The following is a 17,284-nucleotide window of genomic DNA, read 5'->3' as shown; positions in this document are numbered from 1 at the left end:
AAGGTCCTTAACCCATCAGCAGGACCGGTATCTGCTCCTTTGTGCGAGGAGGAACATGATGAGCACTGCCAGAGCCCTACAAAATGACCTCCAGCAGGCCACTGGTGTGAATGTCTCTGACCAAACAATCAGAAACAGACTTCATGAGGGTGGCCTGAGGGCCCGACGTCCTCTAGTGGGCCCTGTGCTCACTGCCCAGCACCAGGGAGCTCGATTGGCATTTCCCATTGAACACCAGAATTGGCAGGTCCGCCACTGGTGCCCTGTGGTTTTCACAAATGAGAGCAGGTTCACCCTGAGCACGTGACAGACAGGAAAGGGTCTGGAGAAGCCGTGGAGAATGTTATGCTGCCTGTAACATCGTTCAGCATGACCGGTTTGGTGGTGGGTCAGTGATGGTCTGGGGAGGCATATCCATGGAGGGATGCATAGACCTCTGCAGGCTAGACAATGGCACCCTGACTGCCATTAGGTATCGGGATGAAATCCTTGGATCCATTGTCAGACCCTATGCTGGTGCAGGTGGGTCCTGGGTTCCTCCTGGTGCACAACAATGCCCGGCCTCATGTGGCGAGAGCATGCAGGCAGTTCCTGGAGGATGAAGGAATGATACCATTGAAGGGCCACCATGCTCACCTGACCTACATCCAATAGAACACCTCTGGGACAATGTGTTTCGGTCCATCTGACATCACCTGGTTGCACCTCAGACTGTCCAGGAGCTCAGTGATGCGCTGGTCCAGATCTGGGAGGAAATACCCCAGGACACCATCCGTCGTCCCATTAGGAGTATGCCCCGACATTGTCAGGCATGCATACAAGCACGTGGGGGCCATACAAACTACTGAGTACCATTTTGAGTTGCTGCAATGAAATTTCAGCAAAATTGACAAGCCTGCTACTCATTTTTTCACTTAGATTTCCGGGGTGTCTTTGAATTCAATCCTCTGTAGGTTGATCATTTTCATTTCCATCAAACGATGTGGCATCCTTTCGTTCATAACACATTACCCAGTCCATATTAGTATAGATATCCAGCATGACATTTTTCCCCATTGAGATCTGATGTGTTTTCAAAGTGTTCCTTTAATTTTTTTGAGCAGTGTATATATAAAGCTTGAAATGTCTTTAAACTAAACAATTCAAAACGAAAAGAAATAGGCTACTCTCTGATCATGTAATCCATTATGTGCATTTCTCTATATAGCCGCGTTCAGAGATGGCGATCGTCAACTTCATACAATGACAGAAAATACTATTTATTACTATTAATAAAAATCAATGCATGCGTGTCAACGGATTTACAAATGCACATCTTGCTTGTTTCACGCACACATATTAAGTTGAAATAACAAGATATTATGTTGAAATAACATTATTAATAATAATACATCTTTAAGAATATTTGATTGAATGCTGAATGTTGTGCTTGTTCAGTGTAATAGTTGTGATCATTAAAATACTTGAATATTAAATATTAAGTGGCCAATGTTTGCTCATTTATTAATAGTAGGCTATTTATATATAGCAATATATCTAGCACCCCCTCAGCACCTGCGTTAAAAATGATCCGGCGCCGCCCCTGGTTATAACGGCCCATGCACGCATTAAAAAATGGTCGGGTTTAAACCGGTCTCGGGCTCATATTACAGTTTTGTGTCGTGCACGGGCTCGGGTGGGGTCGGGCACTCGGGCTTGATTTTTTGGGCCCGATCTAAGCTCTAAGATGGACTATATCGTATATAGACCTATCATTAATCAGCAATAGAAACGGACCAACAACGGCTACTGTAAGCAGGCTTAAAAAAGTTGCGCATTTTATGATCTTAAAAAGCGAGATGGACTATATCGTGAAGCATCTAGGCCTATAGAAATCATTATAATCAGCAATATGGACCCACAATAGCCACTGTCAGCAGGCTTAAAACAGTTGCTACAAGCATTAAAGTCTTATACCAGCTGTCATTAACGTAAAAAGTAGCATATACCGCCTGCTATTCAATCAGTTGTCAGCTACCGGGTAGTCTTCAAACATTTAAAAGACTGTATTGTATAAAGTGGTATGACTATAGAGTGCTGAACTGCAGAGATGGTCCACATCACTATATGATCAGATTCAGACCAGACTTTATTTTATTTTTGTATGGCTTGAACAAGACGTCCGCAGATCCCGCTGCTTCAAAGTATTTAAATAATAGCCTAATAAAATAAAATAAAGTTTTTAATTGCTCCAGTAAATAGGCAATTCCAAATGTGCTGAGTCCAAGTTTGACTGAAACAAATAAATTCAAGATTTTATTTTAGAAAAATACAATACAATATTTTTTTTTAAATACACATTTAAAAGAAAAAACCTAATGCAATAAGTAGCATTAGCCATTATGGAAATACAGACATCGCACAACTCTTTATTATTTACAGTCCATAAAAATAGGGCATAGGCCTATTAGGCTATAATACGAGAAGATATTTCCAGTTTCCCCATGTATTTTTACTGAGGCATTGTATTGTGTTGTGTTTTAAGGTTAAAGGAAAATTCCGTAAATTTTACTGAATAAAGTCTTGGCAAAAAATGACCATTACATTTTCCATCTCTAGCCCCCTTTTCCACAATGGTCCCCTAAAAATAACGCCAAAAATTCTGATTCTGATTCTACAGAAAACGAATAATTTATTGTTAGGCCTACCAAAAAAAAAAAAAATATATATTTATATAATCTTATAGCCTAATCGTTATATTATGACATCAGAATGAACCGTTAAAGGTAGTACAAAATATATTATTCACTGTTAGCAATATTAATGTCCATTTTAAGGCAATGGCAGCGTGATAATAAATAATTTATATGTGAAATATATTACAGTCTTGGTAAAGAGCAGCGGTAGTCCTCGCTTGGGCTTGCGTCATCTCTTGTTTTAATAGTTCAATTGTTTAGGAAGGCTCTACCTCCTTTCGTGGACTTAGCTATCCTGGGAACTGCTAAAAGTCCAGGGCCTGTATTCATAAAGAATCTTAATGCAAAGAGTAGCTCCTAGTGACAAAATTCTAAGAAAATTCTTAGAAATGTGGGCGTTTACTCTTAAAATTAAAGAAAAAATCCTAGTAAAGAAAAAAGTAATTCAGAAAGCATCTTAACCCTTAAAAGAGGTCTTAAGGTCAAAATTGTTAGGAGCACGGACGAGGACTTTTAAGAGGCTTAAGAGTTTCTTTAGCAGAGGAGAACATGGCAGAAAGACGAAGAGGGAGAAGAAATGTGTTGCAGACAATGGATGACAGTGAGTTAATAAGACTCTATAGATTAGATCGTGCAGGGATCATGTTTGTGACTGATCTTATTAGAGACACGCTAACATCTCCGACACAGCACAGAAATGCCATAGCACCAGAAATGAAAGTAATCACTACATTACGATATTTGGCAACTGGGAAAAGTCCATGTTTGATACATTAAAACCAACATTCAAACCACCACTTAAATAGACATGCCAGCAATCAGTGTAATTGGAAAGAGTGGAACAATTTTTATCATTCTAAGCCAATCAAATACCTTATAGGAAATTAAAAGCATGGTAAATAAAATAAAAAGGATTTATATACACATATATAATGTTTGTGTGTGTGAGTGAGAACGGTCCAATAGGAAAAAGGATGCATGTAATTTCAAAGTGAAGGCTTAGAATAGACCCTATACTTAAAATCACTTATTTTTTTCTTCTTGGACAACCAACCAATCACAGTCTTCAAAAGATTGTGTCATACATAGCAACGGGGTCAACCCCGCCTCCTCACTAAGATGAAAGTTTTTGTCTTTTCCTTACTCAGAGTTGCTCTCAGATCGGTCCCGAATCGCTTTTAAGCTAAGACTCCTACGTAAAAGTTTTTAAGCTAAATTAAGAGTTTTCTTAGAGGATTCTTAGAATCTTTATGAATACGGGCCCAGAGCTTTATGATCTTAAAAAGCGTTACAAAACAGTTGAGCTTAAAATGAGCTTAAAGTATGAGCGTAAAACAGTTGCTACACCTAAAGCTTTATACAAGCTGTCGTTTGCGTATAAGTAGCCTACCGCCTACTCGATCAGTTGTCAGCTATCGGGTAGTCTTCCGAAATATAAAAGACATACACCAACAGACCAAAACAAAAGAAATGAAACGAAAAGAAAATAATACGGTCGGACCTTCCCTTACAAAAATAACCTACAGGAATCCTGCAGGAATATTATGCAGATTTCCTACAGGATTTCCTACAGGATTTTCAGCTCATTTTCCTGAAGGAATACCTGCAGGAATTTTATGAAGGAAAACATGCAGGAATTACATCCCTGCAGGGTTTTAAAATATAATATTCAAAGTTCCTGCAGGACTGTTGTGGACATGCAATTATACAGGTCTTCTTATGTCTTCTGTAGGATTTATGCAGGGGGAATAACTTCACAACAAACAATGTATTTTCACAAATTATTTATTGTATTTATTGAAACTGTAAGAGCAGAGCGAAGCAGAGTCCAATTCACAGCCAAATGTTGCTCTGATCCGTTAAATGAAGCCTCTACACTGATTTCCTGAAAAACAAGAAAAAAGAGAAATAAAAAAAAAGTGTGTGTGTGTGAGTGTGAGAGAGAAAGAGAAAGAGAGTGTGTGTGTGTGTGTGTGTGTGTGTGTGTGTGTGTGAGAGAGAGAGAGAGAAAGAGCATGAGCGTGTGTGTTGTATGACAAATTATTACCTTACTCGTAACATGTGCTCATCATTTAACTTTTCTCTTAGTGCTGCCCTGATGAACTTTTTTGGAACATCAGGGAACTTTTTTTGTACTGTGTCTGTAAATGCAATTCCACTTACCATATGTGATAACATTATTACAATTTTGCACTATAACTGCAACATCATGTTTGCGTGAAGAAAAAAATCAGGACATTTTTCTCACCTAGGATCAGCACAACTTTGTCCTGGTCAAGAGCTGGCTTTGCCATAGCGTCTTTGTTAGCATTGCCAGCCCTTCCAGACAGCCCATGTGTGGCAAGTGTCTCTCTCCCAAACACTGCCACTGCCAGATCTTTCACCATGGCAGATATATAATAACTGTGTAATATATTTGTATTCACCTTTTCAGGGGGATTCTTCTGGCTTGAATATTGTGGTTGTTGAGCAACTTGTGGTTGTTGAGCAACAAGAGTGTCCTGGTTCATGCTGCACTTGATCATTGGAAGAATTTCTTAAAAAATACAAAATAAATGATTACTAACAGACAACCACACTGACTGATAAATTAATATATAGATGGATAGACAGAAATACATGAAGAAAAAAAGAATACCTTGTTGCAGAGCTATATTAAGTCAGGGATTAAAGTGAAAAAATTTCTTCTGACTGAATTTTTTTTTTAGGCCAAGTCATATACCTTTTTAAATAGTCATAGTCGAGACCAATAGCGTTTTAAGGGGATACGTTTTAAACTGTTCAGTATTCTGTATCAGTGAACAGTTGCAAAATCAAATGAATAAATAATAAACAGGTTTCTTCACCTAAGTTAGGGCAGCACGATTATTACAAAAATCATAATTGCCGATTATTCCCTTCGAATTGTAATTGCGATTTATTAATTATGATTATCAAAGTTTACATTGAATATATATATAAACACATTTTGTTTAAACATGTTCTAATTTGCCTATATATATATATATATACATACATATACATACCCGTATTTTCCGCACTATATAAGGCGCACCGGATTATTAGGCGCATCTTCAATGAATGGCCTATTTTAGAACTGTTTTCATATATATAGGGCGCACCGGATTATAAAGCGCATAGAATAGAAGATACTGCAGTCAAACGTTTGACTGGGTTTGCGTTATGCTGTGGTCACCAACCTTTTCAAGCCTAAGATCACATCCAAAGTCCAAATGTAAACCAAGATCTACCACTTGCAAAAAAATATGAAAAAAACAAGTGGCTGAGCTGTAAAACCTTGTTTATAGGCTACTCGACGCGTCCGCATGAGCGCGAAGGTAATAAAAAACTAATATCCGTCTGCTCGGGCAGATTCGGCTCAAAGTCGTGCATCTTCGGATGCGGAGGCGCGCGCGCTGCAAAATGACGTCATTGTGACAGCGCGTGCGCCTCCGCATCCGAAGATGCACGACTTTGAGCCGAATCTACCCGAGCAGACGGATATTAGTCCATCTCATCACACCGGCACCCAGTTTGCGCGTCTAAATCAGTTGTATGGTCTGGTGTTCAGTCTAAAACAAAACAGTTGCGTCAAGTATAAATGCCTCGTCTGTTTGGGGAGGTGCGCGCGCAGTCAGCGGAGGCTCGCGCTCCGGTGCAAGGCGAAAGTATAAACAAGGTTTAAGTCAGCGGTTATTTTACAGACATTAATATAAGGCGCCAGATCCATATATAAGGCGCTCCGGATTATAAGGCGCACTGTCGTTTTTTGAAAAAATTAAAGGCTTTTAAGTGCGCCTTATAGTGCGGAAAATACGGCACATATACACGTATATATTATATAGGCAAATTATAACACGTTTAAACACAAAATTTGTTAACACACACAAGTAGCCTACTTTTCCCCTTTATTTAACATAAACTGTAAGAATATGACTAATAGTAAAGACTAGTAGCCTACTAATAAATAAACATTATGCTAAAGCTATATTAAATAGCAGTTCCAAACTAGTTTTTGTTAATACAATGTTGGTATGAGCCACTACAGTCATTTAAAAATATAAAAAATAACACAAAGAAAAATAGTGGCATTTTGGGGTTAATATGGAAAGGACAGTTACCATGGTGAATACACAATATTAACAATAATAACTGTTAATGAAACATGGAAACTGCTCCTGGTGAATAGAATGAAAATCATGCATTACTTTTATTTCGTGTAATTTACAACGTAACGGCGTTGCATGCTCGTAGTTTCTTTTGCACTTTATATACGCCGCATTTGCGCGTGCAATTGAAGAGTGTGCGCTACGAGAACAGGATAACGGCTGACAGGACAAGAAAGTCCGTCTTTCTGAGGTGAAAAACTTTATTTCAGCGTACACTTATGTCACTGCCTGGTAGTTCCTATTGTGCTGGGTTTTCTGAAGTAGTCATTATTCGCCTCTCATAACATAACATGCTCTAAACACGCACGCAGAGTGGAAAAGGAGGAGCGGAGGAGAGAGGCGCGGGGAGCAAGGATCACAGCGTAAATTTGAACTATATCGATATATGCGATATGGTCTAATTCCATATCGCATTTCAAAAATATATCGATATATCGCCCAGCCCTACCTGCATTAAGCCCCGTTCACACTGCCAGCGACACGCAGCGACAAAGCGACATGATCCCATTCATTTCAATGGAGCGCTGGCGACTTCCGGCGACACGAGCGACAGTGACCGTTGGCGACAGAATGTGGGCGTGTCAAGCGACACGAGACGCGCGACAAAAGTTCAGAAATGTCAACTTTATGCAAATGAGAAGCGATTTTCGCGAGCGACAACCAATAGGAAAGAAGACTTTCAGAGGAGCTCAGCTCACGTCACCGTCTCGAGTGCAGGCAAGACAGAAGAGTTCGAGGGCGATTTCACTGTTTTATATGATTTGACCACATACATGGATATAATAAAATGATGCATGGAAAAGAAACTGTCGACAGTCTCAGTGAGTTTAATTCACACATTTAGTTCGAGTGTTGTAATTATGATGCAAGTTTAGCACTGCTGCAGATTATTTTACAGTTTCCCCTGCATTATGTTGACTATTAGGGACAAGAAAATTGATTATTTGTCAAATTCGAATGACGTTTTAGTAATTTATGACAGTATGAGTTAATCTGTTGATTGATCGATCGTTAATCCAGTAGGCTAAATGATTTAATCCACTGAACACTGCTGTGGTAATATAAAAACACTCTCCCAACAGCATACTGTTTCTTTTGAGCCTAAATCCTAGTCAAATTAAAATGATATAGTTGTATATATCACTTGTGATGGTATTTTGTATAGATATGGCCAGACGTGCAGTCTACCAGTCACATTAGAGCGACAGCACTATGAACGCCCACAAGCGACTTCACAGTACAGAGACTAGCGACATACAGCGACAAAATCGCTGGCAGTGTGAACGGGGCTTTAGTGTGTCCACGGTAACTGAAATATAGCGCTCAGCGCTCAACTGTAGCCTGACATGCACTTTCCGTGAGCGGTAATTGAAAACCCGGAGTGGACCATCAGCGAAGTGATTACAGAATGCTTAGAGTGGAGAGAGGAACGTGCTTTTGCTCCACTCCAGGCTTTGATCACATCCCCCTCAGAAGGGTGAATACACATCGTCTTTGCTTAATTTAAGACCTATTCAAACTAAAATTAAGACATTTATTACACTATTTGAGAAATTAAAGCCTATTTACGGCCTTACATTTATGAAAAGTGAATTTAAGACATTAAGGACAGACTGGAACCCTGCAATTGACGGAAATCCGTCATAGACTTGCTGCAATTAACGGAAATCCGTCGTAGCGACGGAGAACTTTAATCCCTGTTAAGTGCTCTTAGATTCTCATTTTCTTTTTTTAATTTAAGAATTTCTCTCTCAAGTTGAGTTTCGCGGCTTGAATGCTTTCCAGCTTGACTCTCCATGCTGTTAATCTCTTGCATTAACATACTGTCCTTTCGGTGGATGACCTAAAGATGGACACACAATATTAGTATATCGGTGTCATTAATATTTGTGATTTAAATAAGCATAATGAAAAATAAGAGTAGCCATTTAAAAGATGTAGGTATTACTTGATGTTTGACTGGAGGCTCTTGATCAGATGATGAGGACGTTTTGGAGTGAGATGGGGACTGAGTTGGAGTGTACGTTTTTTTTTTCTTTGCTACTCTTTTTGCATCATTTTGTAAACATGGCTGATTTTTTATTTTCCCCTCTAGCCTAAACATCCTCCTCCTGAGGGTATCTTTGTTCTCTGAAGGGACAAAAATAAAGTAGGAAATACATATCTTCTATATCATGATTAAGTCTTGTTTGCTGAACTTTTACCATCAAAATCTATAACTGTGGCTGGGGAACTTTCCTCTTCATAAGCCACATCCACAACATCTCCAGGTTCAAACTTTTTTTTTAGTATGTCCTTTTTAGGGACAATATCATAGGTGGGAGGCTCCTCCCTCCATTCCACCAGAACCCATGTTTTGCTCATTTTCTAAATAAATAAATAAATAAATACATGCATACATATTTACATACATACAATTGAACGAACATGGATACATTTATTCATTAATAATAATAATACTAATAATTATATAGGCTATATATATATATATATATATATATATATATATATATTAATCCAAAGGTGTACAAAACTCTAAAGTCTCATCATTCACATTTATCTGTTGCCTTCAGCTGATTGTATCCATGACAACAGTGTTACCTTTAACGCAACCAGCCAGCGACTCACGGTCTCTTCCGGTGCAGATAATTTATTTCTAATCTAAGGTAACAAAAAGGTACAATGATATCAATTATTAGCAAAAAAAAGTAATGGTTTTTGTTAGCAATAGATAAAGCTTACTTTTTATAGTCATTTATTAAAAAAAGTTTTGATATAGGCGGTATATGGTAATTATAGGCTATAATATAATACATTGGCCTATAATGGCCGGTTCAGATTACACGTTTTTTTTGTCTTATGCGATAGTCACTGTGTCAGATTACACGATTTTGACTCCTAAAATCGTGTCGTGTCGTGGACAAGAACCATGTCAGACTACACGTTTCTTCCAGACCAGTCATCGCGTGTCGTCTTTGAAGACGCGCGTGAAGGCGAAACTAGTAGCGCGTGAAGGCGAAACTAGTTGCGCCTGACTTCCGGAAACGAACGTAAACAATGGATGAAGCGGCGATTTTGCTATTGGCTGTCTTGTGTTCAGAAAAAGATACAAAAAGAAAACCCGACAATGGACACGTTCCTGGATTGCACGAAGAGGACAGTATGGACACACACACACACACACACACACACACACACACACACACACACACACACACACACACACTTAAACTCACTCACATAATACACACACATAAACTCACTCATTCACACACACTCTCTCGCTCACTCACACACACTCGCTCACTCATTCACACACACTCTCGCTCGCTCGCTCATTCACACACATACAAACAAGTTTCTCTATAGCGAAGTACAATTGAATGAATGATTAGTTAGCTTAATGCTAATTCCAGTCAGTTACTCACCGGGTTGCTGAAGTACTTCTGCTATTTTTCGCCAGCATTTTTCTTTTTTAATTCTGTCATGGTACTCTCTCGATGAAACATCATACAGGCAGGAGTACTGTTGCCACAGCTCCACGAACCTTTCCTCCATTTCATAATTCCACTTAGCAACACCATCGTCTCTATGTTTCGGCATTTTTGAAAGCTGTGTATGGAAATGCGTCTGTGCTCCTATTGGTCAATGTCACACGTGATAGAACCCGTCGTGGAGGACCGAAAAAAAAAATTAAACATGCTAGTCTTTTTGTCGTGGTGTCGTGAAGCATCGCAGACGCAACGTAGGCTGTCGCCCACTATGACACACTATACGAGATGAAACGATCGAATCTTGCGTCCCGACGCCCGTTGTCGTATACGAATTCCCATGACACTCTAAGTCAAACGGATCGTGGCAAAATCGGGCTAAAAACGTGTAATCTGAACTGGCCATAATGTATCATCGACAGCAAAAAAAAGAAAGAAAAGAAAAACATCTTCATATGTTTTAGTGTTACAAATACACATTAATTTAGAAATGTATAACAAAACAGTCATTTAAAGCATTATAACGATATAATTATATAATAAAAGGCGGACTTACCTTCACGATACAAAGTGACAGTTGATGAATGACGTGCAATGGTGTCACGTGAATCGGCTACGCGAAACAAGTGGGCGTCAATGAAACACGTCACCTCAGTGAAAAGATTAATTTACCAGTTCTTTATGTAAATTACACGAGCTTCTTTTTCAGGGTGAAAGATCTCTTATTAAAACACGGAGTCTTTCACGACCAAACTTTTCTTTTTAAAATAAAATATTAATTACCGGTTGTTTATGTAAATTACATGAGCGTCTTTTTCAGGGTGAAAGACAACACTAAAAGACTTTTACGACCAAACTTTTCTTTTCTTTAAAAAAATGGCCTTCTAAAATAAAATATGTCTTCCAATTAACTAAGTAAATTTTGTCAAATACCCAGATTCATTATTGTAGGCATTTTTAGGAAATGTTCTCATTTGGATTAAGCTATTCGGGTAATGCAAAAAAATATATATTCTTTATTATATTTACAAAGAAATAACACTTTCGTGTTTCTTTTTGAAGGATATGGAGTATAAAGTGTACTTAAATGAAGAGGCACCTGTTCCCGCAGCTACTAAAAGGCGATGGACACAGAATATAATAGGTTGCTGAATGCAAATAACTGTATTTTAGGCAATTTGTTTCTTATTGTACAATTACATATTGACTTACATTAATCAAATAAGCAAGAAATCTGCTCTTTTTTCTTCTTCAGGAGCAAAAAAGGGAAGATCATACAAGACATGGCTTATTCCCGATATAGTTGAAGTAATTCAGGTTTTAATGTTGGCCTAAAAAACATTTTCAGTGATAAATTCATGGCCATTTGTTGTAGTCAAGAAACCATGTCTAACATGCTCCTGTATGTTTATAATTTCCTACTTATAGGAACACATTTCCAATGATGACAGTGGTGACAATATCAGCAAATCTGACAGGAACTGCCCTGATGCTCATGTGAGAATAAGCTTTTTTTTTCTTTTTTTTTTTTTAAAGTTAATCTTCTTTAGAATTGTGCTTCCTTGTTGTCATAAGGTTGGCAATTCTTTGATCCTTTATCAGCCAGAACATTTACAAAATGTAAGTACATGCATAAAACTAGTGGTCTGTACATGTCTCACAGGGAAACTTTTCTACTGATGAAGAGAATGAGGTCGTCAGCGATGCTGATGGAAACTTTTCAGATGCTGATGTGAGAATGAATTTCTGCATTTTTTTTTAATCCAATGCTTTTTGCATACATTTGTAAATATCAGTGTTCATATGGATTTTGTTTTAATGTGCAATAAATGCACAATTTCTAACAGGAAGGCTTTTCTGCTGATGACGAGGGTGACGTTTTTAGCACAGTTGATGAGAACTTTCCACAGACTCATGTGAGAATAAAGTTTAGAATATGTATCTAGTCTATAGCCTCATTATTATTTTTTTAAAGCACACACTTCTTTATGTGTCAGCTTGTGCAATAGTGCAATATTTACTTTCTAGATTGTCAGAAACCACAGTGCAGTTTGTGAGGGAAGCACAGAAGAAAGAGAGGAGTGTGCCAGTGAGGAAAAAATATATCCAAATGCCAAAATCACTAATGAAGAATCTCTGCTGTGTATACTTGCCTACAGCCTCAGGCATACAACATCCAAAGTGGCTTTGAGTGACTTGTTAGATCTTATCAATCTCCACTGTCCTGATTCAACCAATGGTGTTCCAGATAGCTTATACAAGTTCATGAAATCCTTTCACTGTGACACTTTTGAAGCCCAGTATATTTGCCCATCCTGCCAATATTTCTTTGGTAATGAAATCCCCACCCACTGTGCTTCATGCAATGGTACCCCAGGGGACATGGAAAACCTAATCAAATCTGGCTCTGTCTTTATCAAGTTATCTATTTCAGATCAATTAAGAGGTAAATTTCAAGATACAGATTTTTGTCAGTCTTTGAATTACAAATGGTCAAGGACAAAGCGCAACTCACAAAATGTTGAAGACATATTTGATGGCACTATGTACAAATCGATTGATGCACTAAATGACCCAAAATTGGCAAATATTTCAGTGTCCTGGAATGTTGATGGTGTTCCAATTTTCAAATCTTCTCCTTTTCATATCTGGCCTCTTCAAGTCACAATCAACGAGCTCCCCCCTAATCTGAGGGCAAAGCATGTCATTCTTGGTGGTTTGTGGTTTGGGCCAAAAAAGCCAGAAATGAACTCGTTTCTGCAATCATTTGTTAATGAATTGCGAAGTCTTGAAAACCAAGGGTTACCTTGTCAGTGGAAAGGTGAAAAATCAGTAGTCCATGTATACAGTTTGCTTTGCATTTGTGATTCAGTGGCTCGTTGTGCTGTACAGAATGTCAAGCAATTTAATGGAGAGCATGGTTGTAACTGGTGTTATCAAAAGGGTGAAGTTGTAGAAAAGGGTAATGGGTTTACAAGGGTGTATCCTTTGCAGTCAACAGAGCCAGAGCTGAGATCGCACAAAAAACACACTAAAGATGCTCAGCAAGCTGTTGATTCTGGAACATGCATAAATGGTGTAAAAGGTCCATCTCCTCTAATGCTGCTGATGTTTTTTAATATGGTTTCTGGATTTGCATATGATTACATGCATGGCATATTATTGGTGTTTGTCGCCAGCTGACTACCCTATGGTTTGACTCCAAATACCATACAGAGCCTTGGTACATTGGAAGAGAAATCGAGCAAATTGAAAGAAGGTTACTTGCCATTAAACCACCTACAAGTATAACAAGACCACCCCGTTCAATTTCTTTGTGTAAATATTGGAAAGCTTCTGAATACAGACACTTTCTCTTATTTTACAGCCTTCCCTGTTTGTTCAGCATTTTACCCAGACAATATCTTGACCATTTACTACTTCTAGTACAGGCTACATACATTCTCCTTCAAGATTCAATTTCCCCCCACGACATTGACAAAGCTGATGGCCTTTTAAAAGCATTTGTGGGCCGTTTTGAGTCTCAGTATGGAAAGTGTCATGTGTCTTATAATGTCCACTTACTTGTACATGCAGCAGCATCTGTGAAAAATTGGGCTCCTTTATGGAGTCACAGTGCATTCTTATATGAGTCCCAGAATGGACACCTTCAGAAACTCTTTCATGGCACACAAGCTGTAGCAGAACAAATTGTTAACATGTTTAACCTTTACCAACATGTTCAATGACTCATTGCTGCTGTATTCAATGATGAACAAACACAGCAAAGCAAAAGCTTTGTTGAAAAAATGTTGGGAGGCACCAATATTGTGACAAAGTGTATTGGTAGTTCTAGCGTGATGTTTCTTGGATGCCCACATGTACGACAGCCAACCCCAAGAGAGTCTCATATCCTTCAAGAGTCAGGTTTTAGTGCAAATAAAGCTTTCAGTTTTTATTCTAGGGCTGTGGTTAATGGCAAGCGAATTCATTCAAAAGGAGCAAAATCTTTATCTAAAAGAATCAACCATGCAGTTCAAACCAAACATGGGTCTATAGCATTAGTACGATCATTTATAGACATAGGCAATGCGCAAGGAGAGGGTCATGCCTTCATTGATGTTATGAAAACAACAAGTAATGACATCAGCAAAGACAGAGAATCAGGGATAACAGCAACAAGCATTTTAAAAGAAAGAGGGATTGACTCAGTTGAACTTATCAAATGCACAGACATACATTCAATCAATCTGTGTCTACCTCAAGGACCTACCAGGTCTTGCAAATAATTTTTTTTTGCATCCAACCAAATAGATGGGAGTTGGATTAAAAACAAAATAGCTGCATCTTCATGTTATAAAAGGTAAAAATGTACAGTATACAGACTCATATCTCTTGAATGTTGACATGTTTTTTGATGTTTGCATAAATGTATAATTTTGAAATGATTTAGAGAAATGGTTTATTTTTATTTTTATAATTGCCTATTTATTCTTACTCTTAATTTTTTTATTATAATTTTTTTATTAAAAACTCATTGTTTTGTCTCATTGCTGCCAACAGCCAGAGCATAATATATCAAAAATAGTTCCATGAAATGCACTTGAATCTAATTAAATAAAAATTGTATGAATAAAACTACAGCAACTATCGAGTTTTATTCTCTAGTCTAGACATAGCCTATCCTGAATCCAAAACTTGTAGGTTTTTTTAATATTTTTTTATATTTTACTTATTTATTTTTCATTTACAGGGAAAACTCCTGTCAGGCAAACATTTTGTTTCTGCGTGAGGTGCACGGCAGTCCTGCAGGATTTTTTTTTTAAATTCCTGTATGATTTTTCACTTGTGCTGTACAGCGCAGTATGTGCAGGACAATGAGGACATTCCTACATGTTCTAGAATGAACCCTTCAGTACAACAGAAACATGCAGGAACATCCAACACAAGTGAAAAATCCTGCAGGACTTTATAATTCCTGCAGGATTTTATAATTCCTGCAGGACTGCTGTGCAGTACAAGTGAAAAATCCTGCAGGACTTTATAATTCCTGCAGGATTTTATAATTCCTGCAGGAATGATGTGCAGTACAAGTGAAAAATCCTGCAGGATTTTATAATTCCTGCAGGACTGCTGTGCAGTACAAGTGAAAAATCCTGCAGGACTTTATAACTCCTGCAGGAATGATGTGCAGTACAAGTGAAAAATCCTGCAGGACTTTATAATTCCTGCAGGATTTTATAATTCCTGCAGGACTGATGTGCAGTACAAGTGAAAAATCCTGCAGGATTTTATAATTCCTGCAGGATACCTGCAGAAAAAATGAAAATCCTGCAGGATTCCTGTAGGTTATTTTTGTAAGGGTTGGATTCGAACCCATCACTAAGAGCAAAACTACACTGTAGCCCGTGCACGCAGACCAATGCCCTATTGAAGGTAGTAAGTTTGCTGGAAAATCTAATGTATTTCACAGACATTAATGTAAACAGAGGCTAAAATCATACGATAAAGGAAAAAGGGGGATACACGCGCCTAATGAAGAAATAAAAAATATGACACGATAAAAGTCCAAACACTAGTCCTAACAACGTTAGAAAAACAGAACCCGATCAGTCAGATCGACAATCTAGTACATATGTCTTTCCATTTGCTTCATTAGATGGGCTGAACTTTGAAGAAAAGGGAGGGGCTGATTATAATATTATACAAAAGCCGCTTTTTACGCCGTCTTTGTCAGACAGAAGCGCCGCAAATTACGGCGCATTATGGATGGCCTGCGGCGTCAGAAACGGCGTTGTTGACTGGATCAAAAAAACGGCGATAATGACGGCGCGTTTTCTTTGCAAACGCCGTAATTTGCGGCGTTTGTACCACAGAACGGCGTATTTTGCGGCGTCTTTTTGTCTTAAACGCCGTAAACACCGGCGTTTTGAGAATGAAAGGCGTTTCGTTAGTGGCGAAATTTGACCCTTTTGGCGTTCCATACACATGTAGGAAACCTCGTGAATTACGGCCGTTTCACGCATATTTTTTTCGGCGTACATGTTGTTAATCCACACCGGGAGCAGGAGCGTCGCGTGAGCAGCAGTGAAGCAGGGGTTTCGCCGCCGAGTCTATTTTGTCTGCGCTGCTCACGCTCAATTTAAAGCCCCCTTTCACACAGAGATTCCAGAAAATACACGGATAAAGTGACCCGAGATTTGACCCGGGTTCGTTTGATTTTGGTTCATTCACACTGCCAGTGATTTTCCGGAATCAGAGAGTGCGTTCTCACACAAGCCGTACAAATCCCGTAAAGACACGTGACATCGATGTAACTTAAAATGTCTTAAGTTTGCCTATGAGCTGCGATTTCTCTCTCTGATTCGATCATAAACTTGCGCATAACGTATCGTTTCACTAGCTGGCGAACGATCCCGGCTTCAGCGTCATCACTACGACACGGCATTATTACGGCTTTTGTTCACACAGGACTCTTTTCGTGAACACGGCAATGTTACTAGGTCCCCAACCCGGCATCAATCCCGGGTCGTGTTTGCATTCACGCAGAAGGCAAAGCGCTGTGCGCTGGGTTCAAAGCGCTGTGTGAAAGGTGATAAAGTGAAAGCACACTTTTGATGGACAAAATAAATATGATTCCAAACAAAAGTGCCCAAAATGCACAGAATGTGCATGTCTAGTGTGTTTTAACAAGAACTGGATTAGGTTATGTCAGAAAAGAAAATTAAGACTCAAAATTTTTTATATAAAATGTACCCATTTAAACTTGTTTTTATTATTCAGTTTGGGTAAAAGGATATGGTATTTTATATATAAAAAAATGTATATAGAAAATAAATATTTGTGTGTGCTGTAAAGTAGTTAGAAAAAATGAAATCGGAATCGGCTAAAAAAAATCATTATCGGCAGGTCAAACTCAATGAAAAATCGGAATCGGCCTAGAAAATTGTAATCGGTGCATCTCTAGTTA

The sequence above is a fragment of the Leuciscus leuciscus genome (assembly GCF_965113295.1).
Source record: "Leuciscus leuciscus genome assembly, chromosome: 10".
Lineage (NCBI taxonomy): Eukaryota > Metazoa > Chordata > Actinopteri > Cypriniformes > Leuciscidae > Leuciscus > Leuciscus leuciscus.
The sequence above is the reverse complement of the archived record's forward strand: the minus strand, read 5'-3'. Positions refer to the sequence as shown.